Consider the following 14,751-nt stretch of genomic DNA (forward strand, 5'->3'; position numbering starts at 1 on the left):
CAACAACAATATTTTTCATAATAAAGATCTCACGGCTCCATCACAATGAGAACGAAAATCTCAAAAACATATTCAACAAAAAAAAAATATTTCACTAATTTAATACCTTGTCTAAATATCAAATTTTTAAATGTAAACTACTTCATTTTTTTTAATATTTAAATTAAAAAATTCATCCTTCAAGTAATGCACAGAACAAAAGAAACACGTAAAGCAATTAGCAAAAAATGGTCAGACAATTTTTAAGAATATGAAATAATCCAATGATGATGAATATAACATGATACAAATGATTTAATTAATATGCAACAGTGATCTACACAATTTAAAAATATAATCTTACACATTTAGTCTGTGTACACACTCATCACCTCGTGCACACGACTTTCAACATATTGCAATTATCACATCAATACCAATCCTAGGGGAATTTTCCCCATACAAGGTTAGATAAGTCATTTACCTTGACTTGCTCCAATTTAATCCACTAGTAGGCATTTTCCTCGATTATCCAACTCTGAATGGATCGAATCTAGCAAAAATAATTCGATACAGTCAACAAAAATTATAGGAATCAATTTTATAAGAAAATACTATATTTTTCAATAAAATCCGAAATTAACTCAAAAATCGCATGTGGGGACCACGTCTCGGAATCTAGCGAAAGTTACGAAATATGAACGCCCATTCAACCATGAGTTTAACCATACCAAAATTACTAATTCCGATAACAATTCTGCCCTTAAATCCTCAAATTAATCAAAGAGGGTTTTCGAACTTTTCCAACTTAATTCACCAATTAACTGATAAAAACAATGATGGATTCAGGTAATCTAACCAAAATTGAGTTAAGAATACTTACCCCGGTATTTTTTCTCTGAAAATCTCCCAAATATCGCCTCAATCCGAGCTCCAAATCGGTAAAAAGGGAAAATTTTGAACTTAAACTCTTTGTCCAATCATTTGCTCTACGCGATCGCATACAACCACACGCGATCGCGAAGCACAAACATCCACTGTCTAGAAAAGACCTTACGCGATCGCGGTGTCCTTCACGCGATCGCGATGCATAGGATCCTCAGCCCTACGCGATCGCGGATAGCCACACGCGATCGCATAGAGCAAATGCGTGGCCCAGCCTTCTGCATCATTCCTCTTCGCGAACGCGGTCTTAGCAACACGTTCGCATAGCACAACTTGCCAAACCTATGCGATCGCGAACTTGCCCACGTGTTCGCATGGCACAAATTTTCCAGCTGCCTAATTAAGTCTACGCGATCGCGGACCTTCTCATGCAATCGCATTGAAGGAAACCAGACACCAGATTTCAGCAACTCCAAGTCCAAAATTGATCCGTTAAACCGTCTGAAATTCACCCGAGGCCCCTAGGACCTCAATCAAATATACCAATAAGTCCTAAAACATCATACGAACTTAGTCGAAACCTCAAATCACATCAAACATCGCTAAAATCACAAATCACACCCCAATTCAAGCTTAATGAAACTTAAGAATTTTCAACTTCTACATTCGATGCCGAAACCTATCAAATCAAGTCCGATTGACCTCAAATTTTGCACACAAGTCATAAATGACATAACGGAGCTATAAAAATTTTCGGAACTGGATTCCGACCTTGATATCAAAAAGTCAACTCCCCGGTCAAACGTCCAAACTTAAATGTCTATTTTAGCCATTTTACGCCTAATTTAACTACGGGCTTTCAAATAAAATTCCGAACACACTACTAAGTCCAAAATCACCATACGGAACTGTTGGAATTATCAAAAATCTATTTCAGGGTCGTATATACATAGGTCGATATCCAGCCAACCTTTTCAACTTAAGTTTTAAACTTTGGTACTAAGTGTTCCAATTCATTCTAAAAACCTCACTGAACCCGAACCAATTTCTACGGCAAGTCACATAATAGTTATAAAGTACAGAATGAGAAGTAAATGGGAAAACAGGGTTACAACTTTTAAAACGACTGGTCGGCTAGTTACAGAATGATACTATTATTATAACTTGGGTACGAGCTTTACTAGTTATTAGCTATAATAGTCCTTTCAATATTTCAAAAGTTAAAATCTAGAGTTGTAAAATAAAAACCGTAAAGTAAATAAATCAAAGACAAGTATGGAGATAAATTGATATATTATTCAACTTCAAACTGATGTATATAATGAACTGAAATCTCCTCTATTTATAGAAGAAAGGAAGTAACTCCGAGGTTTTTCAGTAAGCAGATGCAAGGCTTTTCATGAAGCAGACGCGAGGCTTTTCTTGAGCTGCTTGTAAGCAGTCTACATGATCTGCTCGCAACCTTCCTGCTTAATAAGAAACTGTTGCAAGCAGGGGCGAATTTACGTTGACCCAAGCGGTGTCACGAGAGATCGCTTGATCGAAAATTTTTACTAAATATATATGTGTATATAATAACTCAAGCGGAAATATTAGTACAAATAATGAAGAGGACACCAGTTGAAACAAATCTATCCAGTGGCTTGTTGGTTATGCCCTTTTTATTACTTGTAAACGGTCGCGGGTTTGAAGTCTCACAACCTCTATTTACCAGGATTTGTAGACTAAAACAACTATTTGACCCTTTCCCAATAAATTAAAACCTTAAATCTTTCTGACATAGGATTAGTGGAGACTATTTAAAACCCTAAGACTTTTTTTTGGGAGATAGAGCTAATAGATTAACGGAGTTGTGGGTGCATATTTTTCAAACAAACTCATTACTTGAAGATATTCTTTTTGGGTGCTTAACAGTTTGGGGTTTATTTCTTTTATTTGTTCATGATAATAATTGTGATGATTTTCTTTATTTATAATATATTTTTGTTTGATGTGTTTGATTAATTTTAGAGATTAAATTGTGGGATTATCATAATTTGAATTTGCAAGTGATAGATCTTTAATTTGTCTTCTAATTTACCATTATTATAAGGAATTTTTATATACATATACACTATTGGAAACTTTATTACCCTCCCAACTCAAGTTTCAATTTAATTACATCATATATACAAATTTACCAATTATATACACTTTAAGAATTAAATTAGTATTCATTTATTTTAGGAATCAATTATTTCTCATCCTTACTCTCTCTCCCCCATGCGCTCTCTCTCTCTCTCTCTCTCTCTCTCTCTCTCTCTCTCTCTCTCTCTCTCTCTCTCTCTCTCTCTCTACGTCTATCTCTATCTCTCAATCCCTAATTTCAGTAATGTAGAGCAAAAGAAAAGAGAGCAGGAATTCCACCATTGACAGCCATTAAAAAGGTTTGAAGTCGAATTTAGGTTTTCAAAAAATATTATTTGTTTGAATTGAGTGTTGTTGCAAATAATTGGGAATTCTCTCTATGTCTCACTTTATCTCTCAATCCCTAATTCCAGTAATGTAAAGCAAAGGAAAAGAGAGCAGCAATTCTACCATTGACAGCCATTAAAAAGCTTTGAAGTTTTGAATTCGAATTTGGGTTTTCAAAAACCATTATTTGTTTGGATTGGGTGTTATTGCAAACAATTGGGAATAAGGTTTGGAGTTTATATCTCAATTTTGAGGGTGTTTTGATAAAGATTAGACTTGATTTTGGCTGAATTTCAGATTGACACTCGAAGAAGAAGAAGACATGACATGACATACATTATACTTACGAAATTGTAGTAAAATTGTAGAAAAATTATATTCTGTTTATATATATATATATATATATACAACTACAATATCACACAACTTAAATATATATTTTATACAATATTGTTCAACTTTCATACAATAGTTAAATAATATATATATATAGTTGTATGAAATTTATTTTTACTATGTATAAATTAGATACAAAATATACAAAAGACATATTGTATAAAATTTGTGTAAAAATTATATTTATGTGGTATGATATTGTAGCTGTATATAACTGGGTAGAAATAATATATGAAAGTTGTAGATAAGTTGTAGATAAATTATAGATAAGTTGTATAATATATAATTAGTTGTATAAAATTTATTTTAATATGTATAAATCAGATACAAAATATACAACATATATATTGTATAAAATTTGTATACAAATTATTTTTAAGTATAAGCATACTCTTAACTGCGTGAGTAAATATAAGCATTTACCAAATGTAAGGATAACTTAACTGACCAAAGTGTAAAGCCGCATCCATTTACACTAAAAGAAGATTTGATTACACAAATTAATGCTCTGAAGTCTAAAGTTGTTTCAATAGGACAAACACAGAACCCCCTTAGATTAAGAAGTGCAGTTTTTCTAATTGTTAGGAATAGTAATTTTTAAACTCTAAATCACATTAGATATTGGTATTATGTAGTTAAGTTTTCAATCACGTTTTTTATATAACATTCTTAATTTAAAGGATGGTTGGATTTTTTCTAGCTATTATCTTTATTATTTACAGGTTTACGTATTTAGAAGCCCTATTAGCTATTGTACCACACAAAGCTTCCAAATTGCAGGAGTGTCATTGAATAACTAACGGAATAACTTCATAAACACATGAAGATATTGAAAAAATGACAAGTATTCAATAGACTACATCTCTCTCAATTATCATCACAAAAAGAACTCGAAGGGATTTGAATTTGTCAGGATTTTCAACACAAGCATTTGAGTTTAATTGAAATCAGATGAAGCTTCAACTTGAGGAGAGAAAAAGGGATAACAGAAGATCTGGAGAGAAAAGAGGAAAGGGGAGAGAAAAAAAGGAAGAAGCTATAACTAAATCCCTTGATTGAAGACACAAATAATAGATTGGGAGCCTTTTAAGGTGGATTGTATATATTTTGTAACTAAAATGTGTTTAGGTCGGGTAAATACCAATACATGGACATTTTTCGTAATAAGGTTTCGCATAGTGTATAGGAATGATCCCTTATTATAATGAAGTGCGGCATGGGATATTGTTAATTAGGTAGAAAAGTTTAATTATGATCTTTAATTGATTAATTTTTGTGAAAGAAGATAATAGGAAATCAAAAAATATGTATCAGTCTTTCTCCCATATTTGTTTCTTTCTATTCTTTTATACAATGATATTATTTAGGATTTTATCTAAATTTAAAATTTAATTTATAATTCATCATAAATTTCAATGGAGAGATATTTTCTTAAAGAGTCTTCCAAGCTCCCAAAGCTAAGTTCAACATCTCAAGATTCAATTAACTTGGAAGAACAAGCAAATGAGCCAGAACAACATCGTCAAAATGAAAGGGTTGATTTGAGTTCCTTAGAAACTTATCATGGGGAAAGATTAGCTATTCGAAAATATCATCCAAATAACTGTGATGTAATAAGAAGAGAATATATTCAAAGCGGTCTTTTTCAACCTTGAAATCATAACTAATCCTCAAAGAAATTTTTATGGTAAAATACGTCGTTTTAATCCTCAATAGTTTGATGAGTACGATTGGTTGGAGTATAATGTAACAAAAGATGCAGCTTTTTACTTTTATTGTTATTTGTTTCAAGATCAATGTATCAATCAAGAGGGAGGAGATGTATTTTCAAGTATAGGATTTACAAGTTGGAATAAGAAGAACAGATTTGATGTGCATATTGGTGGACCAAGTAGTATGCATAATCAGTCAAGAAAGAATGCTGATGATTTGTTGAAACAAAAAGAATCAATTCAAAGTGCATTTGCTAAATAATCTGATCAACAAAAGTTAGAATATCGGACTCGTTTAGAAGTTGTCGTTAATGTGATAAGATATCTTTTAAACGAAGGACTATCATTTCGTGGACATCGTGAAGATGAATCATTTGTTAATAGAGGTAACTTTATTGAACTTCTTAAATGGTATATGCTAAACGATGTAAATATGTTGGTGATGCACTTACTAGAGCTCCAAAGAATAATCAATTGACTTCTCCATACATTCAAAAGGATATTATCACTGTATGTAAAATGAAAACAATTAAATGTATCATTGAGGATTTAAATGGTGATTACTTTTCCATCTTAATTGATGAATCTCGTGATGTATCATGTAAGAAGCAAATGACTATTGTTTTGCATTATGTTGACAGAAGGGGAAGTGTGATGGAGAGGTTTATTGGTATTGTTCTTCATGATACTGCTGCTTTATTTCTAAAGAATGAAATCACTGGTTTACTTGCTCGACATTCTTTAAGGCCATTTCATATAACAAGTTTTTTTATTTCAGCTTGAGAATCACATTGTTGATGTTCGAGATCATGATAACAGATTTTTCGATCTTAATGGACTTGGTGATCTTTCCAAGAAGCTAGTAGAGACAAAGAAATGTGGAACTTATCCTCTTGTATTTCGACTAGTGAAATTTGCTTTACTTTTGCCAGTTGCTACTGCTACAGTTGAAAGAGCTTTCTCGGCGATAAAGTTGATTAAGAGCAACTTACGAAATCAAATGGATGATGAGCTTTTGAGTAGTTGTTTGGTGCCTTATATAGAAAAAGATGTATTTAGTAATGTTTCTAATGAGGCTATTATGGATACATTTCAAAAAATGAAAACTCGTCGAGGAGAGTTGTAGTAGCTAATGTACTTGAATTGTTTTTTTGTAAGATATCATTATAATGGTCTATCTGTTTGTTTATTTCTTTAAATGGGACTCCACTTATAAAAAATCCTGCATACGTCATTGGCTGCAAGTCATTTTATTGGGTTTCTTGCAACCTGTCTACATCAGTTGTTTGTAAATAAACTTCAATGGAGTACTAAATAAATAATCTTCCTCCACAGCGGAGTATTAAATAAACATCCATAATATAATATTTTCATAACAGTTAGGATATATAAAGGAATGTGTATTTCACATAAAGTGAAACCCGGTACCAGTTTTAAGAGTCAAACCCGAATCTGACTTACCGAAATGGGAAACTAGCTCTGGTGGAGAGAAAAAGGAGCTTGATAACTAGTTCTTATAATTGAAAAATGGAGAGTCGGTGCCAATTTCATAGTCTTGTCTTCACAAAGAAAATCTCATATTTCTTCACCCAAAAAAAAGTTCATAATATGTTACATTATTATTACATTTTTTTTTTCTCAAGTGCCATTTCTTCATTCACAAAATTTAGACCACTTAAATTAAGTTTTAAATCTTTCTATTAAAATGTCTAATTGTCACCAATTTATCAATGTTGTATATGCTTATCTGGAGATTAGGCTAACTGAAACACACACACACACACACACACACACACACACACATATATATATATATATATATATATATATATATATATATATATATATATATATATATATATATATATATATATATAATGTAAGGTAAATTTTCATTTTTAAGAAGCAGTAATTTTTCTTGGATGTCATGAACTCCTCTCACAATGTATTAATGATAGTAATTGTTATGTATCCACGTTGGGGGATCGGAGGAAATTAATTAAATGTTGTCTTGTTATAAGATCTTGAACAATTGTGTTAAGTCACTGATCACGCCCAACTATGCCTTATAAAAGGTCTAACCGATCGTTGCAAATATAATCCGGTTTACAAGTTCGGAGTCGAATACCACAGAGAACTAAGGCTTAGCTACAGTTATTCAATATTGCTAAGAAACACAAGTCCAAACAATTTTCTAGTTATAAAGATTAAATTTTTATTTCTACTAATTAACTAACAAATATTTTAAAGTAGTAACATTATCAACTAACAAGGATGAAATTGGAGACAAGCCTAAGGAAATCTAGAGTTATGATTTCCCCAATTGTCGGAATCCTTTCCGCTACATCTTCTGTAATTTCGCCTAAGTATTCTCTACCGATCGTGAGTACTTCGGGTGTCGTAATTCTCTGTCGAGTAACTACCACAATTTACTAGACGTATTCCTTCGAACTACGCTAACTGACACTAATTCGATGCTCACTACGATCACACCAAGGTTTCGTTATCTCTAATCTCACCTTTAAACCCTCTGTATTGATCTCTCACATACGTTAGGAGTGATATTGTTCAACAACTACCTAAATGCGTACTCTCTCTCGAGCAATATACATACTAAATAGGTACAGTTAAATGATGGTCATTCAATTAACAACAATAAACACGTAGTTGAACAAATAGAGAAATTCAACGGCTCAATTATATAGAAACATAACAAGAATTTATCCTACAAAAGGTTCTACCAAAACTCTAGATAACAAATTAGCTATTCATAATAGTATGCAAAACTACAATACTAGAATTCATAACCAATAATGAAAATAGGAAGAAGGAAGTAAAAAACTCATAGAAGAAATCTCTACGTTGCTCCTGATGTGTTCTTGCCTCCTTAGGTCGAAATTTCATCTCCAAAAATATTCCTTTTTGTTGAATCTGTCCTAAAAATGGCTCTCCTCCATTCAGACATGTTTAGGGAGTAGTTATAGGTTAGGGTTGAAGTCCTTAAGTCCAAATCCTGATCGGAGTCTTTTAACCCACGACTTTTAATTACCTAGTTATAGACCTCGTGAAACCTAGTCTATAGCGCGGTCAAGCTGGCTATAGATCTCGCGAAGCCGGGTCTATAGCACGGTCAACCTGGCTATAGACCTCGCGAAGCCTAGTCTATAGCATGGTCAACCTGGCTATAGACCTCGCGAAGCCTGGTCTATAGCACGGTCAACCTGGCTATAGACCTCGCGAAGCCTAGTCTATAGCATGGTCAACCTGGCTATAGACCTCGCGAAGCCTGGTCTATAGAGCGGTCAACCTAGCTATAGACCACGTGAAGCCTGGTATGTAGCACAGTTTGGGTACTTTTTATTTTTGTGCTCTTTTCTTGCATTTTTGTCCTCTTTTTGTGCAACCTTCACTCGTCTTTGCCTTCCGATACTCCTACACATAAAACAACATAATTTAGCTCAAATGTCGCACAATATTTAACCACTAAACTAATATGTAAGGCGAGTAATGTACTAAAAGTATAGCATTTTGACCTAACATCATCACCTCATACTTAAACGTTGCTCGTCCTCAAGTGAACCACCAATTCACACTAACCTTGAGCACTTTATTTTCTTTTAAAAACATCTGAAGCGCACCATATGCCTTCAACACACACTTCCCTTTACTCTATGCCATACTTCAAAAATTTATTTAATAACAAGACAACATGCTTATATCAAACCTAGCCTTATAAACCTACTCAATATCACAATGCATTCGTGGCTTGAACACTTAATATTATAGAGACATCTAATAACGTCACGTATCCCTTGCGAAACCATGTGCCCTGACCACAAGAACATGAGAGTAAGTTGAATTCACACATTCGAATAAAATGCTCAAATATATTTTAAGGACTCACATATATCAAAGATATCCATCACTCTCACAAAGACGTTACATGCATGCACAAAGTACCATAGGCTTGCCCATTGTGTAAACTTCCACTAATGTAGGCTTGCTTGATCTAAAATCAATTAGGACTTTTTCATGATTGTAATGTAGGTTACAGGACGAGTAGGATATATTTTTGGAATAGTGTTTAGCCCTCCAAGTACTTTAACATATCACAAAATTAACGTTAAGCGCAAATTCCTCAATTCATTCACATTATTCTAGTCTCATAAGTTACAATATTATTCCTTATCGGGACTTCATATTCAGTTTAGTTTTGTCTTTATTCAGTCAAGAGAGCAGAGGGTCTATATATATATATATATATATATATATATATATATATATATATATATATATATATATATATATATATATATATATATATATATATATATATATATATATATATATATATATATATATATATATATATATATATCTCCTTTGCGACTCCCGCTAGTAGTGTATTCTTTTGCAAAATGTGTGCACCTTTTCTCTTTCATTGGTTCCACTTAAAAGCCACCCAAGTTCTCTCCTTACTTATTCTAACGCTCATTTTACAATTAACGTGCTTTAAAAAGTAAAAGGATCAAAACAATGATAATTAAGAACAAAAGGGTATAGGCTTGTAATGTGGTTGCCAAATAAAAGTCTATAGGCTCAAAAGGGTTGACTAGTAATAAACTTTATTTGTGGTGGACATTAAGCTCAAAAAGATCAAAGAAATCCTAAAATCATTTTTCAATCCAAGCAAAACCTAAAATTTCGGTTCAACTCACATGCCGGGTAAGTTCTAGACTCTAATGCAATGATACGACTATACAATTTCTCACCACACATGGCACATGACTCACTAAGGACAGTTCTATTCCGATTCTCAAATAATAAGAGCATTCACGGATCCACAAAATATTAAGAATTAAGCACAAAGTGAACACGAGCCAAGAAAATGAGACATAGGCGTCAATAGACATGCTATCTAACACAATAAGGCATCATAAGCAATTTCAAACTATAGGGAAGGTAATACACATGCTAGAGCCTAAATATGCTACTATCAAATAAGTCAAAAAGCGCTTAGATATTTCATCTTCCTTCTTTTATTCCCTAAATCCTATTCTACTCTAAAAATAAAAAAAAATTATGACTCGGTTCAAACTACATCCCATGAAAAAGAACCGATGCACAAAGAAAAATTATGGGGGATTATTACTACCTACAAAAATAAAAGAAATATTTTTAAAATTTTTTTTGTCAGACTTTAAACCCTCAAGAAAATTGTCTAGGATATCCATCGTCGGGAAAAGTCCAATCTTTTTCTATTTTTTCTAAAAACACATCATTCAATTAAACTAACACAACTAAAATAGCATAGAAAGTCACCCATACAATCTCCTCACACCACACTTAAAATTGTACATTATCCCTAATGCACACCATAAATAATAAGAGGGTAAAAGAAACTTCCTGGTAGGCCAAAGGCCGAAGCACTAGCAGCTCATGGGGTACTCAGACTTCACTCAGGCCTGGTCCTTTGTGCGGGTACCTCACACTTAGTTCCAACCCTTTGTTTTGTTGTTGCATCCTTCTAATAGCTTTGCTTTCCATGCTCCTAGAAAATCAAAGATCGATACTACAAAAATAATACAATTTAAAAATAAAAAAAAATAAAAAATAAAAAATAAAAATAAAATAAAATAAAAGAAAGCAGTAAAGTCGGGTTGCCTCCCAACAAGCGCTTGATTTAATGTCGCGGCACGACGTGAATCAACTTTATCACTTTTCTCTCCAATTCGAACTTATGAATTGGACCCCAAATTTTGCTTCAAGCTTATGATTATGCTCCTGGGGTGGTGGAACGAATCTAACTGCCCCAAGGAAACAATGTAGTATTCTGCACTTCTTGGATTTTAGATGAGGTATGTAATCCCGACTTTCTAGCAAGAAGAATACCAAAATGTAATCACCTTGTTTTGCATTCCTTGACTCCTCAAGTGGCTTGCATGACTCTATTTCTATATCATCATCCAAACACAATATGAAAAAATACTTGGAGTGTGGACCAATGTGCTCAACTACATGAACATTGGGACTGTCTGCATCCTCAACACCAATGACACTAGAGTCAACTAAATATCTATCCTCAATATCATTGGTTGACTCTAGTATCTCTTCTACAACATCAACATCCTCAAATTCTAGTTTGATTGATTGTTGGTATTCTACTCTGACCTCCTCCATTAGAACCTCAATTTCGGTATCTAATTCATGGTCTTCTTGGCTACTATCCATAATATTGGCTTGTTGAGCATTAAATGTTTCAATTAGTTGACTCACTTTTGCCTCCAAGTTACGAATAGTAGTATCTTGCCTTTGTATGTGCAGTTATTTCTCATTATTTTATTTCACAAGGCACCTGAGCATATCCTTTATCTCTTTCAGGCCATCATCCCTAGGTTCTTTGTTCCTATTAACTTTACAAGAAAAAGAAGAACCATCAAAGTAAGGGGTTGGAGGAAGATAAGAAATATAAGCACAACTATAAAAGTGACCAACTTGACCACCACACATATCACATATATTCCACACATAAGATTGGTTTGGTGCACATAACTCGCTCTCTGAAATATTTTGATAATTTTGTCACAGGTGGTTTCCTCCACAATACACACAAGGAAGATCAATAGTATAATTACCAACATCAAAACTCCCATAATTCCATGATGTCATATTTCTCAAATTAACAAGTAAAACAAAAATAAAAAAATACAAGAAAATAAAAAATAAAAGTTCAAACTTGAAACCTAGCAATATGTACACATACAGCTACACCGTTAGTTCCCCGACAACGACGCCAAAATTTGATCATGCCCAACTATGCCTTATACAAAGGACTAAGTGGTCATTGCAAATATAATCCGGTTTACAAGTCTGGAATCGAATCCCACATAGAACTAAGGCTCAACTACAGTTGTTCAATATCGCTAAGAAACACAAGTCCAAACAATTTTCTAGTTATAAGGATTTGATTTTTATTTCTACTAATTAACTAACAAATATTATAAAGCAGTAAAATTATCAACTAACAAGGATGAAATTGGAGACAAGCCTAAGGAGGTCTAGAGTTATGATTTTCCCAATTGTCGGAATCCTTCCCGCTACGTCTACTGTAATTTCACCTAAGTATTCTCTACCGATCGTGAGTACTTCGGGTATCGTAATTCTCTCTCGAGCAACTACCACAATTTTCTAGACGTATTCTCTCGAACTACGCTAGCTGACACTAATTCGGTGCTCACTACGATCGCACCAAGGTTTCGTTATCTCTAATCCCACCTTTAAACTCTCAGTATTGATCTCACATACGTAAGGAGTGATGTTGTTCAACAACTACCTAAATGTGTACTTTCTCTCGAGCAATATACACACTAAATAGGCACAGTTAAATGATGGCCATTCAATCAACAACAATAAACACGTAATTGAACAAGTAGAGAAATCCAACCGCTCAATTATAAAAAAAAACATAACAAGAATTTATCCTACAAAAGGTTCTATCAAAATTCTAGATAACAAATTAGCTATTCATAATAGTATGCAAAACTACAATACTAGAATCCATAACCAATAATGAAAATAGGAAGAAGGAAGTGAAAAACTCATAGAATAAATCTTTACCTTACTCCTGGGGTGTTCTTGCCTCCTTAGGTCGAAATCCCATCTCCAAAAATGTCCCTTTTTGTTGAATCTTCCCTAAAAATGGCTCTCCCTCGTTCAGACATGTTTAGGGAGTATTTATAGGCTAGGGTTGAAGTCCTTAAGTCCAAATCCTGGTCGGAGTCTTTTAACCCACGACTTTTAATTACCTAGTTATAGACCTCGCGAAACCTAGTCTATAGCGCGGTCAAGCTGGCTATAGACCTCGCGAAACAGGATCTATAGCGCGGTTAACCTGGCTATAGACCTCGCGAAGCCTGGTCTATAGCGCGGCCAACCTGGCTATAGGCCTCGCGAAGCCTGATCTATAGTGTGGTCAACCTGGCTATAGGCCTCGCGAAGCCTGGTCTGTAGCACGATTTGGGTACTTGTCATTTTTGTGCTCTTTTCTTGCATTTTCGTCATCTTTTTGTGCAGCATTCACCCGTCTTTGTCTTCCGATGCTCTTACACATAAAATAACATAATTTAGCTCAAACGTCGCACAATTAACCACTAAACTAACAACATATAAGGCGAGTAATGTACTAAAAGTATAGTATTTTGGTCTAACATCAGTCACATCATAAATAAATTTTTAGAATTGAGTTACACTCAAGGGTTCATATTTTCACACAATTCGTACGTGTATTCATTCATCAAATTTTCACTGTTGTTGCCGGTGTTAGTAGTAAAACCGCAACATTGAGCTAGCAAAAATCTTACTGAATTAGCAACAACTCCATAATCACAAAAACAAGAACCAAAAATCTTTTTTTTGTACACCATATTTAGCGGGTCCGCAAGGATGGCATTGAAATGGAGGGGATTTATAGTCATATTTATAGGATGTCATGTTCGAATTGTGTCAAATTTTATTTGAATCCAAAAGTTGCTAGCTATGTGACTTCATCTTAACAAAGTTTGTGTTCGACGACTATATAGCTGGCAAGATGGCTTTATTATTACATTACTACTATATGGCTTCTCCACTCCAACACGATGTCGAGTTTGCTACAACTTTCTAATTATAGGGCCTTGCGAGTATTTCGTCAAGGTTCACACAAAAGGTAAATTCAAAGTTTCTTTAATACTAGCTGAATTTTTATAACTTGATTCACTAAACTTGAGAAAATAGCATTTGATCAAAATATAGTATATCTCTAAAACCTTGTATCTTATGCAAATATTCGATATAATGGGGTCGATAAAACCATTTGTCTATGATGAAATATATTGAAATCGAAATACATAGATCTATTAGTAATATTTTAGAAATAGTTAAAGGGGTTCTCTGTTATTTTCCGCCCTTAATGTTATGTCCTTTTGTTAGCTAAAGTATAGTTCACAGATGTAATACCAGATCACGTAACGTAAGCTTTAGTTTAAAATACGTTAGGGGCGGCCCAACGAGTTTTGTGGCCTAAAGCCAAACTTTACGAGGAGCCTTAACTTTTTTTTTTAATAAATTATTTATTTATTTGAAGTCTCTAGCGTTTCTTAGATACAAAGTAATTAATAATTATAATCAATAGCTCCTAATAAGTCTTTCTTAATTGACAATATAGCTAATACATTTAATCTTTCTTGAGACATTGTTGATCTTAGGTAAGATTTTATCAATTTTAATTTTGAAAACTTCTTTCCGCGGAAGCGATTGTAACAAGAGGTATTAACATTATTCCATAAGA

Source organism: Nicotiana tabacum, chromosome 9 (genome assembly GCF_000715075.1).
Source record: "Nicotiana tabacum cultivar K326 chromosome 9, ASM71507v2, whole genome shotgun sequence".
Classification (NCBI taxonomy): Eukaryota; Viridiplantae; Streptophyta; class Magnoliopsida; order Solanales; family Solanaceae; genus Nicotiana; species Nicotiana tabacum.